The sequence below is a fragment of the Lissotriton helveticus genome, chromosome 4_1, assembly GCF_964261635.1.
Source record: "Lissotriton helveticus chromosome 4_1, aLisHel1.1, whole genome shotgun sequence".
Classification (NCBI taxonomy): Eukaryota; Metazoa; Chordata; class Amphibia; order Caudata; family Salamandridae; genus Lissotriton; species Lissotriton helveticus.
The window spans coordinates 742897435-742924172 of record NC_136063.1 but is presented as its reverse complement, the minus strand read 5'-3'; positions in this window follow the sequence as shown (position 1 = coordinate 742924172).

Genomic DNA, 26738 nt, shown 5'->3' with positions numbered 1-26738 from the left:
AGGGGGTGGTGATGAACAGAGTGTCTGAATTAAGCAGACCACTCTTACCCAGTCCAAAGATCAGGGCTTGATCCATCACCGTTATTTAGCTCACTGCCCCATCCCAGCTCAGAACATGGCAATATGCAAATTAGTCTGTCCCTGGCCCAGTGCATCATGGGAACAGGGCAGACCAAACTACCAAGCCAATTCTTCACCAGAAAGGATACAAGCTACCGGGGACCGGTTTCTGGCATTTCAGCCTCGTCGGCCCGGCTTGCTTGAATCTCTGTTCATCACCACCCCCTTTTCTGAATCATTTTGTCCACCATATGAGTGGAAGGGTATACTCAGATGTGAGTCCCTTGCTCATTGCACCATCAGGATTCAAGCAAGCCGGGCCGACGACGCCTGAAATGGCAGAAACCGTTCCCCGGAAGCTTGTTTCCTTCCCAGTATAAGAATTGGCTTGGTAGTTTGGTTTGCCCTGTTCCCATCATGCACTGGAACAGGAACAGACTAGTTTGCATATAGCCAAGTTCTGAGCTGGGATGGTGCAGTGAGCTAAAAAACGGTGATGGATCAAGCCCTGATCTTTGGACTGGGTAAGAGTGGTCTGCTTAATTCAGGCACTCTGTTCATCACCACCCCCTTTTCTGAATCATTTTGTCCACCATATGCGTGGAAGGGTATACTCAGATGTGAGTCCCTTGCTCATTGCACCATCAGGATTCAAGCACGCCGGGCCGACGATGCCTGAAATGGCAGAAACCGGTCCCCGGAAGCTTGTTTCCTTCCCAGTATAAGAATTGGCTTGGTAGTTTGGTTTGCCCTGTTCCCATCATGCACTGGGACAGGAACAGACTAATTTGCATATAGCCAAGTTCTGAGCTGGGATGGTGCAGTGAGCTAAAAAACGGTGATGGATCAAGCCCTGATCTTTGGACTGGGTAAGAGTGGCCAGCTTAATTCAGGCACTCTGTTCATCACCACCCCCTTTTCTGAATCATTTTGTCCACCATATGCGTAGAAGGGTATACTCAGATGTGAGTCCCTTGCTCATTGCACCATCAGGATTCAAGCAAGCCGGGCCGACGACGCCTGAAATGGCAGAAACCGGTCCCCGGAAGCTTGTTTCCTTCCCAGTATAAGAATTGGCTTGGTAGTTTGGTTTGCCCTGTTCCCATCATGCACTGGGACAGGAACAGACTAATTTGCAAAGTTCTGAGCTGGGATGGTGCAGTGAGCTAAAAAACGGTGATGGATCAAGCCCTGATCTTTGGACTGGGTAAGAGTGGTCTGCTTAATTCAGGCACTCTGTTCATCACCACCCCCTTTTCTGAATCAGATCTTGAACGATGGCAAAGATTTCTCTGGGCCGATTTTCGGCAAACTGAATTTTAGAGGAGAAATAGGCCTTCTTAATTTCCAAAATGGATTTCTTATATAGGGCCGAGAGGGTGATGTAGTGATTTCTTAAGATGGGACAGTAGTCCCGCCGCCAGAGGCGCTCCGCTCGGCGAAGATTAAGTTTTTGGGTCTTCAATTCATCATTAAACCAGCGGTTTGCATCTTTTGAGCGCTTAGATGATATGCGCTTTAGAGGGGCGACTAAGTCACAGCCGGGCCGCAACCAGCCATTGATGGACTCCGCTTGTCCAAGAGATGGCAGCCCTGAAAAATCCGGGCTGGACGCGGAGAGTGTGGCAGACAAGGAAGCTACGTCCACGCGGTTCCATGAGCGCGTCCAAGTGTTTTGAATTGGGGGGGGGCTTAGGAACAGAACAGAGGGACAAGGAGAACGAGATAAGGGAATGGTCAGACCAGGTGCAGGGGGAAATGGATAGTGAAGTAACCGGGCAGTCTCGATACCAAATTTGGTCGAGGATGTGGCCCAGACTGTGGGTAGGGGCGTGTACAGCTGAGGTAAAATTAAGAGAGCGGAGCGACTCTGAAAACTCCTTAGAAGCTGTACATTCAGCGGGGTCGGAGGGCCAAAAGTTAAAGTCCCCAAGAACAACAATAGATGAGTGGTTGACTGCCAGGGTAGCCACCAGATCTTGGAAACCAGGAAGAAATATTTGCGGGGAGGACGGGGGTCGGTAAATAAGGACACAAGTGAGTGGGGGAGAGAGGGAAAGTGAGCGGGCCACTAGACAATCCGATGAACCCAAAGGAGAAAATGCGAGAGGTTGAAAAATAATTTCTTTGCGGCCAATCAGAGCAACTCCGCCTCCTGGTTTGCTGGGAGAGCGATCGGCTCTAAGGGCATAATAGGATGGGGGGAGCATTGCCAGTAGGGAGGGGAGGGAGCTATCAGAAAACCAGGTCTCGGTAAGGAATGAACACAATACACACTACACGCAGAGATCACAAAACCCTCATGGAGGACATTTGGACACATAACCCACTGGACTGCATTGTGTCCACACAAGGTCAAAGCCCACCTGCATTTGTTATGAGGGACCTTTTATTTATGACTTCACGGACAAGGCCTGCACTATTTGACCAAATATGGAATGCTGGATGTACTTGTATTACTCCCAAAACTGAAAAAAAAATGCTGGCATTGATTGCACTGTGAGGCAGTCTTCAGACCCGTTTCTGCAAGCTGTACTCCTGGCCCCAGTGTTTAATTAAACCATCTGTTTCTAATTTGACAAACGCCTCTTGTCTTTTGTTTTTTCAAGGTGATTTTATTTTGAGCACCACTCTCCTTCACAATCCTATTAACTCTTTCCATAAGGCCATTTACCCTTGAATTATACACTATAGTTTTGCAATAGCAATATTTCTCTGACATAAATAGGCTTCCATGTCTTGAGAAAAAAACTGGGAATCATTTTCCGATAGAACGTACTCTGGATACTATTTGCTAATAAAACAATTTCTCAATAAATTACGTTTACCAATAATATCAATGGGATCCATAATAATCATAGTAACCTTCAATCATGTACTAACCAGATAGCTCACAGGTTGAAAGGCTTGTGTACCGATTTTTTAAATCTATTCACGTCTCACACAATGAACATTCCTTAAATAACATCCTCATCATCCTTGTCTATGAATGGCCACCTAAACAACTTCCTCAATCTACTTTTGGTCATATACATTCCTAGATGACCTTGGTAACAACAATCCACAATTCGTTTCTTCAATATAATAGGAGGAATAAGTTTACCATCTCTCCTCACATTCCACTCAGCTGCACAAATGTATTCCTGGCCTGCACATAATAGTTTATGCCTGTCATATCAAAAGGCTAACCTTCCTTAATACACTTAGCCAAATTCAATTACTCAATACCACCCTTTATATCATCCAACCATTCTTTCTTGGTAAAGGGCTCCTCATCAAAATATTCTACAGCTGCAATTCAACCAAACTACTGCAAATGATTACCCGAATGTTTATATGCTTCCAATGAGACTTTGCTCTATGATAATGCATCTGCTAAAACATGTGTTAAACCTGAAACATATTGCATTACAAAACTATCCTCCTCTAAGTTTGCTAACCACCTAGCAATCCTTGGTGACATTATGCAAAATCCTCACGTAGAAAATACATTAATTAAAGGCTTATGCTCAGTTCTGACCACAAAAGTTATGCCCCATATGTAAATTCTAAAATGTCTGGCTGCCCAAGAAAAGCTAAGGCGTCCCTTTAAATTACAGAATAATGTTCTAATTCTGATAAGGTACGTGAGGCAAATACTGTTACAGCTTCTTCTCTATACTGTATTTGTGTCAGAACTGCACCTAAACCATATGCATTGGCATCAATTAAAAATCAGAGTCTTGCAGAATGATTTGAAACAACTAAAATCGGGTGCAATGACAATTTCAATTTGAAGGTGTCAAACTCCTTTTGACACGTTTCACCCCACTCAAATTTACTGGATTATTTAAGAAAACCCCTTTTAAACTTAGCTTTATCTGCAAAATGTCCTACAAATTTGGCACAAAACTCAAAGACCCCCAAATACGATTTCAAGTCATCTTTATTATCTGCTACCCCAGTATTGATACTGTTACTTACTAACTTCTCATAAGGTCTAACACCTTTAACATCAATAGTATGTACTAAATAAGTCACACTACTAACAATCACCCTGAATTTCTCCGCTTTCACTTTAAGAATACTGCTCTATTCCCTTCCAAATCATTTTTAACTTGATGTCTAGATCTTTTTCATCATTACCACATATTTTGATATCGTCTTTAAAATAATATAAGCAACTCATCCCCCAAACATTTTCTGCATAAGCCTCTGAAACACTGAGGATGCCATCCCAAACTCATCGTCAAAATGTGGTGTGCGTTGTGTACAAATTCCAACACTTCCAAATTCAAAAGGTAAAGTCTTTATTTAGTGACTCCCCAGGGCAGCTTCACTGGCCTCTGTAGTAAATGTATTCTCCACTGACCTCCACTAGATAGATTGTACTATGACATCTGTGACATCATAGAATGCCTGTGTGTCTCTCTGGCTCACAGTGCCTCTCTCTACCTCACTGTGGCAGTTGGTCAACTCAGGCTGAGATGCTAATAGCTGGCTCCTGGTGGGGTTTTACCTATACTTCCTTTCTTCTCCTACTTACCTATCCTAGAAGAAACCTACAATAAAGGATTATTTAACATACACAGTTGGACTATGTATCTTCCTTTACCACAGCCTCTCACTAGCAGACACCTGCTCTTTCCCATAAACAATAATTCACAGTGTTCTGCACTCCACATTCTGCATGCAGGACATTGGTGGAGCCTACCACATAACAAACCTGATTAATCGGAATGAGGATTCAGTTTCACCCTATCTAGGACTTATAATTCCTCAGACATCAAGGGCAAAAGGGCATTTCTTCTACATGGCCATCAGCAAGTCTGCTGTCAGTTAGGTCGCCAGATGGAACCCCCTATTAGTTTATGTTTTTGCTGACGTCATTCGCTTTCTTAGGGCTCAGAGTATGCCATCATTAGGTCTGGGTGGGATCTCTCCATGGCATGCAGGTTTCGGAGGACTCAAACGTACCAGTGTGGCATGGACTATAACACTGGCAGCATATGTAAAGCATACATGCCCAGGAAACAGATTTAAGCCTAATAATGAAGACTTGGGCTCAACAACATAATATGAATAGCCTACAAGCTCAACAGAATGGCATGTAGCTTCCACTCGAATGAAGCCTTTTGAGTAGGAGTAGATTTAGGACTGTTTTGGGTCTTTTTCATTTGTATTGATTTGAACGGTGTTATGGCCCGTATAGCTACCCAAATGGATTGCCAGGCGCTCAAGACAGTGGAAGATGAGATGCAGTTGGAGAATTAAGACTGCTGGAATAGCCAGATTTTTAGTCCCTTTCAGAATACCTTTTCATCTGGAGAATGACAAATTGCAACTGGGAGAGAGTTCCATAGCCTAGGAGTTAGTTAGTAAAAGGAATGTCTTCCTGTGCTGGACTGCTATATTCTAGGAATTCAGGGGCATATTACCAACCAATAGAGATAATTTTTGTCTCTAACTTGTTTAGAGACAAAACTTATCGGCGCAAATCGGCGATTTTTATCGCAGATAAACCTTGCTATTAGCAAGGTTTATCGCAAATGCGATAAAAAACGGCCGCAATGCATGAATATCGCTGAAAAGTCAGCGATATTCATGCATTATCGAGCAAATGCTCTTAGCCATGTTATCCACCTCCCATTGGATAACATGGCTAAGAACTGCTCCTGGGCAAGTGTTAGCTTTTGGAGTTATTGGCGCTTAGCGCGAATATCTCCAAAAGTTGGTAATAGGAGATAGCGATGTTAGCGACTGTTTTCAGTCGCTAACATCTTGGCACGCCCACTTTGCATGTCATTAGTGATAAATATCACTGACATGCAAAGCGGGGCCCAAGATGGTCACTATCTCCTATTAGCTGTCGCTAACTGGTGTTAGCGACAGCTTGGTAATAGGGAGATAATTTTATCTCCGCTTTCTTGGCTTTTAAAGCGAAAAAAGCGGAGATAAAGCCCCTTGATAATATGCCCCTCAGTTCCTGAGAGGATTGTTAAGTTTCACTACTTGCCTTAAGGAGAAGGGATGTGTATTGTTAATTAACCAAAACGCCCTAAATGCAAAGCCTAGTACTTTGAAATGACCACACTTTGCTTTGGGGAGCCAATGGAGTTCCCTTAGACCTGAGGACACTAATTGATGTTTACGACTCCTAAGCACCAATTGGGCTGCTGCATTCTGGATTCTCTGTAATCTGTTTAGAACTGCTTTTGTAGCCTCTAAATATAAGATGTTCCTGTAGTCCAAGCATGATGTGACAGTACCAAGGACTACTGTTTTCTGTATGGCTTGAGAGAGTCCAGAGGATCTTTCACAGTGTTCTCAGCAGACTGAAACAGCAGGGTATAAGTTTCATGGTTTGTGCTTCAAACCCCAATTTTTCATCAAACCACAATCATAGGTTTCTGAATTAGGCTTTTGGTAGAAGTAGTGGTCCTAGGCAACTGGGCCAGCAGTTGGAAGTCCTTGTTTGAACGCCATTGCCCATTTTGCTTCCATTTAATTTTAAATTGCTGCTTCCCATCCGCTCTCCAAGTTGTGTAAGACATTCTTCAGGTGAGTAAAATTGCTATCTTGATCTCGCGTGAGGCAGATTACCAGCTGTGTATCTTCTGGGTGTGATACAATAGTTGTTAAAAATGATTGTTCTATGTCTACTAAAGGACAAACATATATGTTGAACAGAGTAGAGCTCAGGAAAGATCACTGAGGCACCCAACACATTACAGGGAACACAACACAGTTGTAAGGTCTCCCAATTATCTCATGAATGCGGCCCTTTAAAAAAGAGGCAAATCAAACCCTGCCTTGTCTGTGATTTATGCCATTTGCAGTCTCTCGAGCAGCATGCTGTGACTGACAGTGCAGAGGCCCAAGAGGATTATGGCCACTGTGCCGCCATGATCCAGTATCATCCTCAGCTCCTCAGTGACTGCTAACAGTGTGGGAAGTACATGCTATGACATGGCTGGAATCCAGATTGTGTTACATTGAGGATGCTGTCTTATTCTAGATAGTCTGGCAATTTCCGGTTGACATGTTTTTCTAGCATCTTAGCCATAAAAGATGGAGAGATATCGGTTTATATTTTTATGCTATGATCTGGTTCAAAGTAGGTTTGACTACTGCATGTTTCCATGATTTAAGAACAACAGCTTTCCATAGGGACATATTCAATAGGGTCCTTAGTGCCTAATAAATGGTTGAGACAGATTTCCTTATGATATGTGGGGGCTGGGTCAAGTAGGATACTGATTTGACAGAATTAGCTAGATCATCCAATTTGACTCTCCAGTAGGTTTAAAAGAGGACATACTGCTCATGCAGTAAATGGCTCCTATTGCCCTCCCCTGGGACTCGGATACAGACCAGTTGTTAGAAAAAGAGGTATAAATATCCTGTATTTTCTTTTGAAAGAAACTTTTTAACTTGTTGCAGCATAGAATAGAATGTGTCATAATAGGGTTTTTGTGGAAGGGCCCATCATTGCTTTTAAAATTGCATAAGTGTCTCTTGCTAAATTGGAGGCTTGATTGATTTTTGTTTTGGCTTGATTAAATATAGAAGGTTAGTTTGTAAATAGCAATGGGCAACTGTAGGTTGTCAGTTTGTGAATAGCAATGGACAACTGTGGAAGGTCAGTTTATGAATTGAAATTGGCAATGGGCTTACTCTTTTGTGGGTGGGTATTGTCCTCCATTAAAGCTGCACCCAACCCTGCCTTAAGCCCTGCTTACTTCTCCTTGACCCCTCTCCTTTAGTTGTAAGAATTCCCCATTTTCTATCACTCTCCTCTGCTCCTCCCACATTTACTACTATAATGTACAGTTATGTGTGTGGAAATTTCCGTGGTCTGGGTAGAGATCCCAGGACAGAAAAGATAGGAGTGGCAGAGGCAGAGACATCTACACATGCATTTGAGAATAGTGTTTTCTAGAATGTTAGTATTACTATTATAGTACTTGTTAGACGGAGACCTGGAGGGTCGGCCGAGCACAGTGATCGCACAGACAGGTAACTTCCCCCCCACAGATGGACACCACACAAAGATCAGGGTAACACCTTTTATAGGCACTTCTGGTAGTAGAGTGGTACGATACAAGGCGATCAGGACACGATGATCCTCTCAATTCTAGTCTCTAGTAAGGGAAGGGGGTAGCGGGACAGTCTTGGTACCTACGGGTACTGAGGTGTAACGGTGATAGCTCACAATCCTCGAGCTCGGTGTTCGGATGGGTCGGACCGCGGCAGCGCCGGCAGGTCCCGAAGAGGTCGTAGGTGGCAACGGGCCGCGGCAGCGCCAGCAGGTCCCAACGAGGATGAAGGTTACAACGGGCCGCGGCAGCGCCAGCAGGTCCCACGAGAATGCAGGTTGCAACGGGCCGCGGCAGCGCCAGCAGGTCCCACGAGGATGGAGGTTACTACGGGCCGCGGCAGCGCCAGCAGGTCCCAACGAGGATGAAGGTTGCAGAGGGCCGCGGCAGCGCCAGCAGGTCCCACGAGGATGAAGGTTGCAGAGGGCCGCGGCAGCGCCAGCAGGCAGGACAATAGTTCACTAGGCCGGGCTGTGGCAGCGCCAACAGTCCGTCAAGGATGAGTTCTTCTCGGTGTCTCTCGACTCCAGGATACAACTGCCTTCCTGTCCTGGGGTTGCCTCAGTTATAGGTCTGGCGCCCTTTGATGTCCGGACCCTCGCTCTTGGAGGTCGGGAGGTCTGGGATGAGGGAGTCCAGACACCCAGCAGGGGGGTGGAGCCAGCGCCCGAGGAGGCTGGGGGTGCTCGGCACCTGGCGGGGGAGAGCCATCGACACTTCGTACTCCCATTGACCTGCCAAGTGGTCCGTTCACCTCCTGGGTGGAGGGTGGTGCCGGGATGTCGGGGCCTGGCCAGGCCCAGGGTTGGGGTCGGGCTGAGGCCGCGCGGCCGCGTGGTGCCGTGTCCAAGATGGCGGCTGGGCCGGGCAATGGTGCTGACGGTGGCCTGGGCCCTGTCCTGCGGGGAGGGAGCGAGCCCTTCATGTGGCCTGTCCAACATGCGTCCCCCCCAGCTGAAGGCGGGGAGAGTCACCCATCTTCTTGGGGACTTTCCTCGTCGAGGCGGAAAAAGCGGGACAGGCCGTCCGCGTTGGCGTGGTCTTGACCAGGGCGATGCTCCACAGTGAAGTCCATCCCCTGCAGGGAGATGGACCATCGCAATAGTTTGGGGTTCTCCCCCCGCATCTGCATGAGCCATTGCAGGGGCCGATGGTCCGTCTGTACCCGGAAATGGGTTCCGAAGAGGTACGGCCGGAGCTTCTTGAGGGCCCATACCACAGCGAAGGCCTCTCGCTCAATGGTGCTCCAGCGCTGTTCTCGGGGCAGTAGGCGTCTGCTGATGAAGGCCACTGGTTGGTCCACCCCTTCGGTGTTCAGTTGGGAGAGGACGGCCCCAATACCATGGTCGGAGGCATCGGTCTGCACGATGAACTCGTGGCTGTAGTCGGGGGCCTGGAGTACAGGAGCGGTGCACATGGCGGCCTTCAGCGTCTCGAAGGCTGCTTGACAGTCGGGCGTCCAGTTGACTCTCTTTGGGCTGTTCTTGGACGTGAGTTCCGTGAGGGGCCCCACAATGCTGCCATAGTCCCTCACAAACCGCCGGAAGTATCCGGTGAGCCCCAGGAAGGCTCGGACCTCTGTTTGTGTCTCGGGGGGTTGCCAGGACTGGATGGCAGCTACCTTGAGTTGGAGGGGAGCCACCAGACCGCTCCCCACTTGGTGTCCGAGGTAGGTCACGGACCCCTGGCCGATTTGGCACTTGCTGGCTTTTATGGTGAGGCCGGCCTGTTGGAGGGCCTGCAGGACCTCTCGGAGGTGGTGGAGGTGGTCTGCCCAGTGGCGGCTGTATACCGCGATGTCGTCCAGGTAGGCGGCGCTGAATTCTTCGAGGCCCGCCAATACCTGGTTCACCAGTCTTTGAAAGGTGGCTGGAGCGTTCTTCATGCCGAAGGGCATCACTCTGAAGTGGTAGTGTCCGTCCGGGGTGGAGAAAGCGGAACGTTCTTGGGCCCTGGGGGTGAGGCCGATCTGCCAGTAGCCCGCTGTCAGGTCAAAGATGCTTAGGTAGCGGGCTGCCCCCATGCGGTCGACCAGTTCATCTGCGCGGGGGATAGGGTGAGCGTCGGTTCGGGTGACCGCGTTCAGCCCCCGATAGTCGATGCAGAATCGGAGCTCAGGTGTGGTGCCCGGTGCCACGGCCTTAGGGACCAGGACGACCGGGCTGGCCCAGGGACTGTCCGAAGGCTCGATGACCCCGAGGGCGAGCATCTTGGAGACTTCTTCTTGGATGCATGTACGTACCCGATCCGGTACTCGGTACGCCCGGTGTCGGACAGGAGGACTGTCCCCCGTGTCCACGTCGTGCAGGCACCAGGAGGTGACTCCGGGTGCGAGGGAGAACAGGTTTGCGAACGGCAGCAGGAGGGCCCGGCAATCTTGACGCTGCTCTGGGGTTAGGGCCTCGGAGAGTCGGACCCCGTCCACCGAGCCATCCCTTTCCCGAGTCCTCAGTAGGTCAGGGAGGGGCTCGGAGTCTCCTTCCGTACCACTGTCGGTAGCCATCAGCAGGCTGAGTTCCGAGCGCATGAAGTGGGGTTTGAGCCTGTTGGCATGGAGGACCCGGAGGGGGTTGCGGGGGGACTCCAGGTCGATGAGATAGGTGACGGGACTCTTGCGCTCGATCACCTTGAAGGGCCCCGTCCATTTGTCTTGCAAGGCACACGGTTCGATGGGGGACATCACCCATACCTGCTGACCCGGTTCAAACTCGATGGAGGAGGCATGTTGGTCGTACCACTTCTTCATGTCCTCTTGACTGGCCTCTAGATTGGCTTTAGCGATTTCCCTGAATTTCTGGGTCTGATTGCGGAGGGTCAGGAGGTATTTGTAGACGTCCGGGGGGGTCTTTAGGGGGGCCATCTCCCATTCCTCCTTCACTAGGCTGAGAGGCCCGCGAACGGGGTGTCCGTACAGGAGTTCGAAGGGGCTGAAGCCGAGGGACTTCTGGGGGACTTCTCGGTAGGCGAAGAGGAGGCACGGTAGTAGCACGTCCCACTGGCGGTGTAGGGGTTCTTCCAGCCCCATGATCATCCCCTTGAGGGTGCGGTTGAACCGCTCGACTAGTCCGTTCCCCTGGGGGTGATAGGGGGTGGTGAAGCGGTAAGTGACTCCGCACTGCTGCCAGAGGGATTTCATATACTTTGAAATAAAGTTCGTACCCCTGTCGCTGACGACTTCCCGGGGGAAGCCCACTCGAGAGAAGATCCCCATCAAGGCTCGACCCACTACTGGGGATGTTATAGTACGAAGGGGGACCGCCTCAGGATAGCGGGTAGCGTGGTCCACCAGGACCAGGATGAAGCGATGCCCCTGTGTTGTTCGGGGGTCCAGGGGCCCCACAATGTCTATCCCCACCCTTTCGAACGGGGTGGTCACCACGGGGAATGGTTGTAGGGGTGCCTTGAGTTTGCGGCCGCTCTTCCCGCTGGCCTGGCAGGTCGGGCAGGACCGGCAATGGTTGGATACGTCATTTCTCATTTTGGGCCAAAAAAAGTGAGTCACCAGGCGGTGGTAGGTCTTGTCTTGGCCCAGGTGCCCGGCCAGGGGGACATCATGGGCTAGGTTCAACAGGAAGTCTCTGAAGTGGAGGGGCACCACCAGCACTCGCCCGGCCCCCAGTTCTGCGATTTTCTGTTCGCTGTACAAGAGGTCATTGTCCCAATAAACCCAGTGGGCCCCGGTGGTGTCTCCTTGGCTCTGGGCGAGCGCTTGCTGTCGCAATCCCTCGAGGGAGGGGCAGGTCTTTTGCTCCTGCCGGAATTGTTCCTGGGTGGGCCCCCCTTCTTGGCGCCACTGAGCCAGGTCGGGAAGCTCGGGGGGCTGTGTGGACCCCTCTGGGGTGGGGTCCGGGTGGTCGGTCTGGAGGAAGTCTTCTTCTGAAGTGATCGAGGGCGGAGGTGCTGCCCATTCTGGTTCTTCTGGTCTAGGGATGGTGCGGGTGGCCATGGACCGGGTGGTTACGCACGCCCAGTCCGGGAGACCCAACATCCCCAGATGCTCTCTTCTTTCCACAGCGGCCCACGGGGAGCTCTCGAGATCGTTCCCCAGGAGGCAGTCTACGGGGGCATCGTCACGGACAGTTACTTTCAGCATGCCGGACACTCCTCCCCATTCGAAGGGGACGCAGGCCATCCGACAAAGGCTCTCCGAGTTATTTGCCGATCGGACGGGGCAAAGTACGTTTGGTAGGATTTGTTCTGGGGTCACCAGGTGACAGCGGACGGCCGTCACACTGGCCCCGGTGTCACGCAGGGCCTCGGCCTTGCGCCCATTGATGCTCACCCATTGGCTGTACTTCCGAGTGTTGGCGGGCAGGGGAGTCCGCGGGACCATGTCTCTTCCTCCTAGGCATGCCAGGGTCATGGCGGCGGGTTCCCACTCGAACTGCTCCGACTCATAGGTCTCCGTGTTTTCGGAGACTTGTTCTTCTCCCAGGGCGGCGGCCGCCATCTGGCGGGGCCCGGGGGCCTGGTTCTTCGGGCAGGTCGGGTCACTGGCATAGTGGCCGACTCGCTGGCATCGATGACACGTCACGTTAGCTCGGAACCCCGGGCGCATCGGGGGGTTTCCCCGGCCTGCTGGGGCCGGGGTGGCGTTAGTGGGTGCGGCCGGGACGGCGTCTCTGCCCCGGCCCGGGCCTCCTCCTCCTCCTCGGGGACGATGATGACCTTGGTTGGTTCTGTTCTGCTCATTCGGCCCACTCCGGGCCACTCGGGTGCTCTCCCACCGGTCAGCCTCGGTGGCGAGCTGCCGGGGTTCAGTCAATTTACTGTCGAGGAGGTGCTGCCTGAGCTCGACGAAGCAGTTGTTGGAGAGGTGCTCCCACACAATGATATTGAAGAGTTGTTCGTAAGTGGTTACGTTGTTACCCTTGATCCACCCCTCGAAGGCTCGGCTGAAATAGTTCACGTATTCCAACCACGTCGTACCTGGGATCCGGGTGCAGTTGCGGAACCTCTGGCGGTACATTTCGGGTGTAAGCCCATATCGACTGAGGAGGGCGGCCTTCATGTGGTCATAGGACGTCATTTGATGGTCCGGAAGCTGCAGCAGGGCATCACGACCCTCGTTGACGAATCTCCCCCATAGACCGGCTCCCCAGTCACTTCGAGCGACCCGGTGGGCGGTCATGGCAATCTCATAGGCCTTGAACCACTGTTGTATGTCGTCATTCCGGTGATATTCTCAGACCACATCCTTGGGGATGTGGACCTTCTGCTCGGTAGGACCCGGGGAGTGCGGTTGCTCGGGCACCCCTATGTTTTTGTTCAGTTTGCGTATTTCTATCTCCGCTAGTTTGCACTCGTGCTCGTATGCCAGAGGTCTCTCTGTCTCTGTTTTTCCTCTCGCTCTTCTCTGAGCCGTAAGTGTTCTAAGTTTATTTTTTGTTCCGCCAGTTTCAATTCTCCGTCTAATCTGAGTCGTGCCAAGTCTAACTCGTGTAATCTATTTTTTTCCCGCTCTTGGATCTCTTCACGGGAAGGGCCTGTTCTCCGTTCCTCCGTCCGGGTGGTGTTGACTTCCGGGGCTGCGGGGTCCCGGGGGGTTGCGGTATTTGTCTCTGCCCAGGCCTCTAGGGCGTTTTTGAAGTCTTCTTTTGTGCTTAGCCCGGTGGTAGCAATGCCTAAGTCCATGCAAAATTGTTTGAGCTCTCGGTGGTTGTATTCTTCCAGCTTTTCCATCTGGAACTTCTCCGCCGATCCGCTCTCTTTGGTCGTCATTGTGGTTTTAGTCGTAGGGTGAGTTACTGTCTGTACGGTACGCGTTGGTTCGGATCGCGCCGCTAGCCACCAATGTTAGACGGAGACCTGGAGGGTCGGCCGAGCACAGTGATCGCACAGACAGGTAACTTCCCCCCCACAGATGGACACCACACAAAGATCAGGGTAACACCTTTTATAGGCACTTCTGGTAGTAGAGTGGTACGATACAAGGCGATCAGGACACGATGATCCTCTCAATTCTAGTCTCTAGTAAGGGAAGGGGGTAGCGGGACAGTCTTGGTACCTACGGGTACTGAGGTGTAACGGTGATAGCTCACAATCCTCGAGCTCGGTGTTCGGATGGGTCGGACCGCGGCAGCGCCGGCAGGTCCCGAAGAGGTCGTAGGTGGCAACGGGCCGCGGCAGCGCCAGCAGGTCCCAACGAGGATGAAGGTTACAACGGGCCGCGGCAGCGCCAGCAGGTCCCACGAGAATGCAGGTTGCAACGGGCCGCGGCAGCGCCAGCAGGTCCCACGAGGATGGAGGTTACTACGGGCCGCGGCAGCGCCAGCAAGTCCCAACGAGGATGAAGGTTGCAGAGGGCCGCGGCAGCGCCAGCAGGTCCCACGAGGATGAAGGTTGCAGAGGGCCGCGGCAGCGCCAGCAGGCAGGACAATAGTTCACTAGGCCGGGCTGTGGCAGCGCCAACAGTCCGTCAAGGATGAGTTCTTCTCGGTGTCTCTCGACTCCAGGATACAACTGCCTTCCTGTCCTGGGGTTGCCTCAGTTATAGGTCTGGCGCCCTTTGATGTCCGGACCCTCGCTCTTGGAGGTCGGGAGGTCTGGGATGAGGGAGTCCAGACACCCAGCAGGGGGGTGGAGCCAGCGCCCGAGGAGGCTGGGGGTGCTCGGCACCTGGCGGGGGAGAGCCATCGACACTTCGTACTCCCATTGACCTGCCAAGTGGTCCGTTCACCTCCTAGGTGGAGGGTGGTGCCGGGATGTCGGGGCCTGGCCAGGCCCAGGGTTGGGGTCGGGCTGAGGCCGCGCGGCCGCGTGGTGCCGTGTCCAAGATGGCGGCTGGGCCGGGCAATGGTGCTGACGGTGGCCCGGGCCCTGTCCTGCGGGGAGGGAGCGAGCCCTTCATGTGGCCTGTCCAACAGTACTATTATAGTACTACTAAATGTACTACCAAATGTAGCTTGTGGATAGGCCTCATTGAGTACAGTTTGGCCAGCAGCTGTGCAAATAGAAAAAGAAATGTAATTACCTCTCATCCTGTCTTGCCTTTCTTCATAACAAGTGAGGCTCCCATGCCTTAAATCGACCAACGCCTTCAAAAATAAAAATGCTCCTCCTCAACCTCATCCTGGTCTTTTTTGACTCCCAGGAGACTTCCCTTCTTTCCTACTTCACTATGGGGCCAAGGGTACCTAATGTTTAGATCCCCCACCGGTAGCAGAGCTCCGGGTGGAGGTCTTCCAGCTTGATGGTATTGACCGCTGTTGGTTAAAACCTGTAAGCTTTTGTGTCTTGAACTGCATTCAAAGCAATCACTAACTTTTAACAAAGTTTTTGAGTCATGAAAATATATATAAATATACAAGTTTATTTTCCTATTGGTCTAGATTTATTCTTAAGTGTGTGTCTCAATTATTGCCTCTGTGTGTGACAACAAATGCTTAGGATTACCCTCTGATAAGCAGTTTGCCCACACTACAACAAAAAGAGCATTATAATTATCTGATTTTACCTATCTAAACCTTTTGGGGATACACTGAACTGTCTGGATAGTGTACTTCATTTTAGTACACTACATAGAGAGCCAGCATCCTACAGGCATCTTTAACACCCTGTTTCAAAAGTAACCTGCAGTTTTAAATCGAAATACCTTTGCAGAAATAAGAAAATATTAAGGTTGATATATTTCAAATGTTTTTTAAGGTAAATTGGAGCTTTGCTTTTGAGTGCTCTATAAGTGAATAAAAGAGGTTAGAACCACATCCAATGCTATATAGGAATCCAATGGTATTGTCAATTCATGGATGATGTATTCTTTACCAGTGGCGTCACTGGGGTTGGTGTCACCCGGTGCGGGTAACTCATGGTGTCACCCCCTCACGACTTACCGCATGGACCACCTCTGTCGGAAATGTACGGCGCTAGGTACGGTCTTACTCACTCTAGCTCCCTCTGTCTCCCTCTCTCTCTGTCTTACTCCCTCTAGCTCCCTCTCTGTCTTACTCCCTCTAGCTCCCTCTCCCTCTGTCTTACTCCCTCTAGCTTCCTCTCTCTGACTTGCTCCCTCTAGTTCCCTTTCTCCCTCTCTTACTCTTTCTAGCTCCCTCTCTCTTACTTACTCCCTCTAGCTCCCGCTCTCTCTGTCTTACTCCCTCTAGCTCCCTCTCTCTGTCTTACTCCCTCTACCTCCCGCTCTCTCTCTCTTACTCCCTCTAGCTCCCTTTCTCCCTCTCTTACTCCCTCTGGCTCCCCTTCTCTCTCTCTTACACCCTCTAGCTCCCGCTCTCTCTCTCTTACTCCCTCTGTCTCCCTCTCTATGTCTTACTCCCTCTAGCTCCCTCTCTCTCTGTCTTACTCCCTCTAGCTCCCGCTCTCTCTCTTACTCCCTCTGGCTCCCCTTCTCTCTCTCTTACTCCCTCTAGCTCCCGCTCTCTCTCTCTTACTCCCTCTGTCTCCCTCTCTCTGTCTTACTCCCTCCAGCTCCCTCTCTGTCTGTCTTACTCCCTCTATCTGTCTAGCTCCCTCTAGCTCCCTCTATCTCTCTCTTACTCCCTCTAGCTCCCTCTCCCTCTGTCTTTCTCCCTCTAGCTCCCTCTCTCTCTATCTTAATTCCTCTAGCCCCCTCCCTCTGTCTAGCTCCCTCTCTCCCTGTCTTACTCCCTCTAGCTCCCTCTGTCTCCCTCTCTGTCTTCCTCCCTATAGCTCCCTCTCTCTCTGTCTTACTCCCTCTAGCTCCCTCTCTCTCTGTCTTACTCCCTCTAGCTCCCTCTCTCTTACTCCCTCTAGCTCCCTCTCTGTTTTGCTCCCTCTAGCTCCCTCTCTCTCTGTCTTGCTCCATCTAGCTCTCTCTCTCTTTGTCTTACTCCCTCTAGCTCCCTCTCTCTCCGTCTTAGTCCCTCTAGCTCCCTCTCTCTGTCTTGCTCCCTCTAACTCCCTCTCTCTCTCTTACTCCCTCTAGCTCCCTCTCTCTCTGTCTTGCTCGCTCTAGCTCCCTCTAGCTCCCTCTCTCTCTATCTTACTCCCTCTAGCTCCCTCTCTCTGTCTAGCTCCCTCTCTCGCTGTCTTACTCCCTCTAGCTCCCTCTGTCTCCCTCGCTCTCTGTCTTACTCTATCTAGCTCCCTCTCTCTCTGTCTTACTCCCTCTAGCTCCCTCTCTCTGCCTAGCTCCCTCTAGCTCGCTCTCTCTGTCTTACTCCCTCTAGCTCCCTCTGTCTCCCTCTCTCTCTGTCTTACTCCCTCTAGCTCCCTCTCTGTCTTACTCCCTCTAGCTCCCTCTCCCTCTGTCTTACTCCCTCTAGCTCCCTCTCTCTGACTTGCTCCCTCTAGCTCCCTTTCTCCCTCTCCTACTCCTTCTAGCTCCTTCTCTCTGTTTACTCCCTCTAGCTCCCTCTCTCTCTGTCTTACTCCCTCTAGCTCCCTCTCTCTGTCTTACTCCCTCTAGCTCCCGCTCTCTCTCTCTTACTTCCTCTAGCTCTCGCTCTCTCTCTTACTCCCTCTAGCTCCCTCTCTCTCTGTCTTGCTCGCTCTAGCTCCCTCTAGCTCCCTCTCTCTCTATCTTACTCCCTCTAGCTCCCTCTCTCTGTCTAGCTCCCTCTAGCTCCCTCTCTCTGTCTTACTCCCTCTAGCTCCCTCTGTCTCCCTCTCTCTCTGTCTTACTCCCTCTAGCTCCCTCTCTGTCTTACTCCCTCTAGCTCCATCTCCCTCTGTCTTACTCCCTCTAGCTCCCTCTCTCTGACTTGCTCCCTCTAGCTCCCTTTCTCCCTCTCTTACTCCTTCTAGCTCCCTCTCTCTGTCTTACTCCCTCTAGCTCCCTCTCTCTCTGTCTTACTCCCTCTCTCTGTCTTACTCCTTCTAGCTCCCGCTCTCTCTCTCTTACTTCCTCTAGCTCCCGCTCTCTCTCTTACTCCCTCTAGCTCCCCTTCTCTCTCTTACTCCCTCTAGCTCCCTCTCTCTCTGTCTTGCTCCCTCTAGCTCCCTCTCTCTGTCTTCCTCCCTCTAGCTCCCTCTCTCTGTCTAGCTCCCTCTCTCTCTGTCTTGCTCCCTCTAGCTCCCTCTCTCTCTGTCTTACTCCCTCTAGCTCCCTCTCTCTTACTCCCTCTAGCTCCCTCTCAGTCTTGCTCCCTCTAGCTCCCTCTCTCTCTGTCTTGCTCCGTCTAGCTCCCTCTCTCTTTGTCTTACTCCCTCTAGCTCCCTCTCTCTCCGTCTTAGTCCCTCTAGCTCCCTCTGTCTTGATCCCTCTAGCTCCCTCTCTCTCTCTTACTCCCTCTAGCTCCCTCTCTCTCTGTCTTGCTCGCTCTAGCTCCCTCTCTCTCTATCTTACTCCCTCTAGCTCCCTCCCTCTGCCTAGCTCCCTCTCTCGCTGTCTTACTCCCTCTAGCTCCCTCTGTCTCCCTCTCTCTTTGTCTGACTCTCTCTAGCTCCCTCTCTCTCTGTCTTACTCCCTCTAGCTCCCTCTCTCTGTCTAGCTCCCTCTAGCTCCCTCTAGCTCCCTCTGTCCCCCTCTCTCTCTGTCTTACTCCCTCTAGCTCCCTCTCTCTCTGTCTTCCTCCCTCTAGCTCCCTCTCTCTCTATCTTACTCCCTCTAGCTCCCTCTCTCTGTCTAGCTCCCTCTCTCTCTGTCTTGCTCCCTCTAGCTCCCTCTGTCTCCCTCTCTCTGTGTCTTACTCCCTCTAGCTCCCTCACTCTGTCTAGCTCCCTTTAGCCCCCTCTCTCTATCTTACTCCCTCTAACTCCCTCTCTCTGTCTAGCTCCCTCTCTCTCTGTCTTACTCCCTCTAGCTCCCTCTGTCTCCCTCTCTCTCTGTCTTACTCCCTCTGTCTCCCTCTCTCTCTGTCTTACTCCCTCTAGCTCCCTCTCTCTCTTACTCCATCAGCCATCTGTCTTCCCTGGATTTGTATAAACAAGAGTGCGAGCAACAGGTGGCCCTGTAGTGAAGGGCAAGGCTGCTATAGAGTTGCCTTGTGAGCAAAGAAAATTGCAGTCAAGCATTGCAGATCTCCTGCGAGACGCTGGCGAGTGTGAACAGCATGAGGAACAAGCTTGCACAGGGAGCGACAGTAAAGGTGAGAGCAGAGGCGAGGCTGCACTGCAGATTGGTGTCACCCCATGTGTTGGTGTCACCTGGTGCGGTCCGCACCCCCCGCACCCCCCTAGTGACGCCACTGTTCTTTACTAGCAGAGAAATTGAATTAGAACTAATTGAACAGATTGGCATTCGAATATAAAAGAATATTTCCAGTAAATCAGACAAAGGCATATACACATCATGAACAAAGAACAAAAGAAACTGAGAGAGCTAATTTATTTATTGACGTTATTACAACATTGTAGAAAATAATAGATGTGAATAAACAGAGGCTTTTTGTTGCCTCCATTCTTGTGACCTATGGTCTGATCAATGTTACTTTTATATCCATTATCCAGACAGGGAATGTGAATCCATTGTTTAAGGATTGCAAACTGGTTTTTGGTAGTTCCCTTTCATATGTCATTTTCTGGCTGTATGTCAGACACAGTATTTGTCCAAAGTGATGGATCTTAGAGCAGGTAGCTTTGGTGCCGGCTCTCACAAATAAAAAGTGGACACAGAGGAAATTAGTAAAAAAAGAGGAGCCCTCCACTCAAAACAATATAACACATTAGATCCCAGTTTGCCACACCCCTACATAGATTTTCCTTTTCACAAACGAAAGAAAACCCACAACCCTCAAGCTTAACTGTATGGGGCCTGACCTGTATAATCATCTGGTTCAATAAAGACCGGGGTTGTTGCAGTAAAAAAAATGCAAATAAAAAACTAGGGGGCATATTCACAAGGAGCTATCGCCATTTTAACAGCACTTTATCGCAGCCAAAGTTGTAATAAATGTACCCCCCCATTCACAAGCTGGTGCTATCAGCCTACAGAACCAGTTTTCCCGCGACAGCATCCTAAAACATCATCGCTACAGAGGACCCCCGCGACTTTCGCTTATGAGATGCAGAGTAGGCGTTCCTGTGCAAAAAGCTGCGACAAGACGACACCTCAACATTCACAGCGACCAGCCAGATCGGCGATAAGAACACAAAACACGAGATAAGGCGTTTTAGCAGCTGGAAATTAACACCTGCTCTGACCTGGTGTAAAGTAAGACCACAGCCTGCACACTAAAAGGAAGCCCAGCCCACAGTCACACCTGAAGACAAACAGATGCCATGGAGCAACTGAACATGCAGCACGGACACCCAAAAGGGCCATAACACCCACGGACACCACACCCCGGACCACCCCTCCCTGGCACCCCCGACCAAAGACATGCTACATCAGCTATACCTAAACATGTACAAAATAATCCACCTGATGTCGTACAATCACACCTGGTGACATGCATGTGTCGACACAGAAATGAGCATCACACATTCACTTTCCAAGCAACCAATGAAACTTTCTTGAAATTAACACAGCAATGAAATGAAGACACATGGCGGCTCCCCTCGGGACAATCTGTAGGTCACAGCCTGCAAGACAAAAAACATGAGGAGAAGATGTGTCCTGCGCACATCAAAGGACAGAGAGAGAGCAAAGGAGAGAGAGAGAAGAAGAGAGGGTGAGAGAGAGAGAAGAGAGGGGGAGAGAGAGAAGAAGAGAGGGGGAGAGAGAGAGAAGAAGAGAGGGGGGAGAGAGAGCGAGAGAGAGAAAGAGAGAGAGAAGAAGAGAGGGGTAGAGAGAGAGAAAGAAAAAGAGAGGGGGAGAGAGAGAGGGAGAGAGAGAGAAGAAGAGGGGGGAGAGGGAGATAGAAGAAGAGAGGGAGAGAGAGAGAGAGAGGGAGAAGAAGAGAGGGGAGAGAGAGAGAGAGAGAGAGAGTGCCGCCCCTGGGCACCCAGGCAACACTGCTCACCTGCTGCCACTGGTGTTTCTCCAACCACTTGCCGGTATGTATCGCAGTACACCAGGTCACACATCAGAGTCAGAGCCACCATCTGAAACAGAGTCCAGATACATGACTGGCAAAGTGCACACACTTGCACAAGACGACTATGCCCGCCCGCCCATGCACACCCAGGCAGAGGCATCCAAGCCCCTCCCACTGCCCATCGGAGCATGCCCGCTCATGCACACTCAGGCCTCACTGCTCCTCTTCCACCCCCGGCGTGTATACAGCAGGTCCCACCACGTACTGCTGCAAGCCACAAGCCCAGGACCCGCATACATGGCACCCTCCACACCATGCAGCCATACTGCGCAGGCCACCAGGTTTCACGACTGGTGCTGGGTCTTGATTACACCATGGCATAGGACATACCAGGGCACCCGGCGACATCGCAGCTTGCACAGCGGCTCAGCCCAATGGGTGCCACTAACTCTGTGATACCGGAAGCGAGGCCACGTGGTAGTAGGCCAGACAATCCCGCTGGCTCGGCCTAGACTGGTGTCCAGCAAGGCACACAAATCCTGAGCAGTCTAGACCACCGGGGCGGGGCATCATCGCAGGCTGCACACCCGCTCAGCAGCTTAAGGTGTCAATGACTCAGTGCACCCAAAGTCACCGCCCCGTGGCAGGGTTCCTGTGCTAGCTGCAATGCAGTGTGTGCAACAAACCCTGTTCAACCCGAGTCAGCGGCACGTGGTGGCACACCCGTGCTGGCCTCAAGGCCTCGGGTCCGTCATACAGTCACCACCGGCAGAGGGGTATGTGACCTTGTCTGTCCCTCATATTTGCGGGGTCACATGGCCTGTGACGCCTGTGCCGAACGGGTGTGATGGGCATGCAAATCTGCCCTCAGGGAGTGGCTGTGACATGCCGACAACTAGACCAGTGACCTGCACACCACCAGCGATTACGCCTGCAACGGGTAGCAATGAGGCCCCATCGGAGAGTAAGTGGAGTGGTCTGGCCTGGCATATGCCGCACCAGCGCAGGGCCTGCAACAATGACTTGGGGGCTCTGGGCGTGGTTCAGTCCATGTCTGGACAAGAAAGAGACTGATGCATGTGTCCCTGTTGTGGTGTCCACGGGACCCATAACACAAATTGCTATAGAGCACCCTCTAATTGGCATCCCACAGGATGAGCATCATTGGGAAATCACTGACTCTACATTCATCCACACACACATACATGAATGATGAAAGACATGACACAGCAGTGCGTCACTGGATGTTTATTGCACATCCAGTGCAGTTCAGCAGCTGGAGCAATACAGGGCAATGCTGAACACACTACACAAAATGGGCCGGTGGAGGGCCAGCCAGAGTCCATTCGGGGATGACAAGTACTGCGGAAGAGAAGTGGTGCAGTGGTGCAGTTCGCAGTCTGGTCATCATGTCATTGGTCATCAAACAAAATGTGGCAGTCCATGTTGTAGTCCAAGGTGTGTGCATTTGTGTGAATCGGGGGTCAGGGGAAGGTCATGAGGCCATATGCGGAACCAAGCAGCAACAGGCCAGGTGGCGGAAATGAATGCTACTGAGTCCTTATGATCAAAGGCACATCTACGTCCTCACCCCTGGATGCTTGTTCTGTGGGGGTGTTGCAGTACCGGCTGCGGCACTGTGTGCCACTGACACATCAGGGGCCGCAGGTGGATTGCCAGCCGCACTGTGTGCCACTGACACATAAGGTGCCGGAGTGGATAGGGCTGCCGCACTGGGAGGCAGAGACACACCAGGGGTGGAGATGTGGATGGTCTGGGGGCAGCAGCATTCATCGTCACCACGCCTTGTTGCAGCATGCAATGATGAGGATCTGCAGGGCATGGTAGATGCCAGATACATTCCACTGATGTGCAGTGGTGGCTGCCATCCTTCCCGCCTCCATCCGCACCATGTCCTCCATGAGCCTGTGCATGTGTGCCAGCTCATGGCTGGTATAGCTGGAGCCACTATGAGTGAACAGGTGTTCTTCTCTCCACCTCATGACTCCAGCAATGTCAGTCAGGGCCCGTTGGAGACCATGGAGAGGGCCTACACACCCATGGATGGCATCAAGTTTGGTTGCCATGATGCCGAAGCCCAACCGCACCTGCTCGGCGGTCTCCCACTGGCACTCCAGCACATGGCATTGGAAGGCCATGTATTGTTCCTGGGGGCCTTGGGGGAGTTTTGGGGCTGTGGGTACCTCCTGCTGGGTGCTTTGGGTAGTGGGTGGGGTCTCCTCGATGTAGCTGGGCTGCCCTGTTCCTGGAGGTGAGTGTAGGATGAGGTCAATGATGTCTTGGATGGTTTGCGTGTCGATGCTGGTGTTTTCCTCCTCATCATCTGGGAACAGTGGCTGGGACTGCTCTGCAGGAGGTGTTGACAGTGCCCCTGCAAAGTGAAGGGGAGATGGTGTATTACAATGTTAGTCCGCATGTATGTAGCCGCATGGTACATGTTGACAATCAGACAGCATGTATTGTACATTGTGACAGTCTGTAGATCTGGGCGAGGACCCACAGTCATTGTGGGTATGCACTGTGCTCTGCTTGATTGTGCATGTGTGCCATTGTGCCCATCTCCACCCGTCCCCCCACTACCTGGTGGTTATTCACCCTGTTGCGGTTGTGTTGTGTCCTGTCGAGCAGTGTCCGATCCGCCGACTCTGGCCACAGTCTCCACACTGATGACTGTGGACATCAGCTCCTCCATGTCATCCAGCTTGAACTGTGGCACTGTGCCCCCACCTCCTCCCATCAGCATTACTGCTTTCATTTCATCGCTTCGTGATCTCGTCCATTTTCTTCTTGTGCTCATCGACGCCATTCACCTTGTCCACGATGTCCCACCAGATTCTATTTTTGGTGCCAAATGTAATGTTGGAGGTGATGAACAGTTGTTGATGGTGTTCCATCACGTCCTTGACTATGATCCTGCTCGCCTATGGACTGAACTTCGTCTTCCTCTTCTTCTTATCCTTGTCCTTTCCTGTCCTGGAGGTCCCAGGCTGGTCGTTCGGGGTGCTTGTGGGGTTGCACTTGTCCTCTGCGCGTGCTTCGGCTGCCTCCATGGTGCTTGGGTGTTGGTCAGTTTGTGTTTGGGTGTTTTTTTCTACTTTTATGGTGATTTTCCCACCTGCCAGGTGTGTGTTGCAGGCTTGGCATTGCTTATCGCCGATTTCCTCATCACGCTTTGGCCCATCGCAGGTTTTTTGGTGTTTTGGCAGACTATTGCATGCTACCGCGGCATTGTGAATTCCACGTTGTCACAGGGTTATTTTCCCACGATAGGCTGCGATGTTGAAAGTTGCGTTATGCTGGGTTTTTCACACATTCTTGTGAATATACCCCTTGGTGTGTGCTTTCTCAGCTATATGAAAAGTAAAATGACAATCACCTCATGTAAGCTACAACCACAAGCCATTGGGTAACAATCCTGCTGGCTTCTTCTTATCATCATTGGCGGAGCTCCTATTTGCAGGGAAGGCACTCAGACAATCATGACTAAAAGACTATTGTGACCCTCAATCAGTGGGTAAGGTAAAAAAAACACCTGCACTGTCCCTGCTAAAAAAGACCCTACTAATGGTGCATCAAAAAGGCCATCTGATGAACATAGAGTGCACACCTTGCATTTAAAATCTAATTTTAAATGTGTCCAGGGAACTGTTCCATTCATTTAATTGTACAGACCCTGGAACATATTTAAAAATACAATCCGATGTTCTTACCAATAATTATGAAAAGTCAACATGTTTCATTGGTACAATATCACAAGCAGCTGGGCACTGAGGGCAGTGGTACACACATATCCTACTCAAGCCTCACCCAGATCTAAAAGTACACATTGAAATTACCTTCATCCACACCCATCCAATTTTCACTACTCCATCTCAACCTCTTCTTTGCCTCCTTTTTCAAAATCCCATCCAAACCCCCTTATTCATAGGCCACCTTGGTCTTTCGGCCAAGTGTTCTAAACCGGGTAAGATTGCCTGCTAATTCTTCAATCTCTCCTTCTGGACTTCAGAGCATCCTGCTAATGATATGATTAACTCAAGCTGTATCCCAGCGCTCCTCTTCCAAGCCTTGGAGCCCATCCTAACTGTTTTCTTAATCCTCCAGCTATTTCGATGGCTGTCAAACCTCCCACTAACTTCAAACATTATTTCCCCACCTCCCCTTTCTTATGGTAGATCAGATAGACTCACTCAATGAGACTCAGCCTCTGTACGTTCTGAGACCCCTCAAATCCCACTCTTTGACCTTTGCCAGATCCTCAACCACCCGCACTCAGAGCACTATCCTATCTGACTGTTTCCCCTTCCACTGCCCCAAAGAGACTTCAAGCTCATATGATGAGCATCGTGCCCAGAACACCTCTTTCCTATGGATTCCATAGCATCACCATCAACATTCAGTGTCCCCACCATCTCTCTGACCCCTGACACTAGCCTTCAGAGTTTGTAGACCGGTGCAACTGCTTCTTTGAATCCACCTGCTGGTCCACACTGGCCCACAGAATTCTTCATACTCTCCCCTAACCAGACCAAAAGTTAATCTTTTCTTACAATCTTCTCTACCAGACTTTACAGCCATCTGTTTGACCTCAGAAATTGTCAGATCTGCATGTCGCCATTTCAAGTATGCCAACCTCACCCATAACAAGTCATGAACTACTTGTTAGACAATGGGTTTCTGGTTGTCAGAGGTATGCACAATCCTTGTCAGGGTAAGTCAGATACACACCTTAAATTAACCTGTCCTCAACCTCTGGTAGCTTGGCACAGAGCAGTCAGACTTTACTTAAAAGGCAATGTGTAAAGTATTTGTACAACACTTCAAACAGTAACACACTTAAACGGTAAACATCATTTACAACACGGTGTTTACACCGCACGACATTTACCATGCTGCCATTACAACGCAAGTTGTTACTACGACTTGCGCTGGATGGCGCTGTTGGTTAAGGAATATTGTAATTTTATATTCCATTTCCAACACCTTCCCTAATGTTACGTGGACTAGTGTTGGAATATAAAATTATAAGATTCCTCAATCCGCGCCCTCCAACGCAAGTCGTTGTAACGACTTGCGTTGTAATAACCGCGTTGTAAAGTACCGCGATCTAAAAGATCGCATTGTACTGACATACATCCCTTAAAACACCACAACAAGACTACTTACCAGTTTAGAATAAATTATAATTTTACAACTATAGGAATACCAAAACAACAAAAATACAATAAGCAAATAGCGCTTGAAGAGTTCATTGTTTTTGCTGGACTGGGTGAAAGCCAAGAGTGTGTGTCGGAAACAGGACCCACCCTGGGCCTACTGAGCAAAGTAACGTAATCTTGGCCGCAACACAAGATGCATTGATTTTCCTAATGCAAGGATGATGATGCATTGGCTCTGAAGATGAAATATCAGTTGTGAGATGCGTTAATTCCGAAGCTGATTTGCTGGCTTTCTCCACACAAATAAAGGGATGCATCAATCATTCTATAGCAGTGGTGGTGATGCAGTAACCTATTAGAGGAGTAGACCTATCAGTAGTGAAAAACAAGTTTGAGAGTTTTTCACTACCAGGACAAGCAAAAATTAAACGTGCATGTCCTCCCTTTTGATTACACAGCACCTTGCCCCATGGGGTACATAGGGCCTAGTGTAAACTGCACACACAGACTCTGCGCTGGGCAGGCCTGAGATATGATTAAAGTTCTACTTATGTGGCTGTGAGAAGCTGGCCTGGTGTATGATT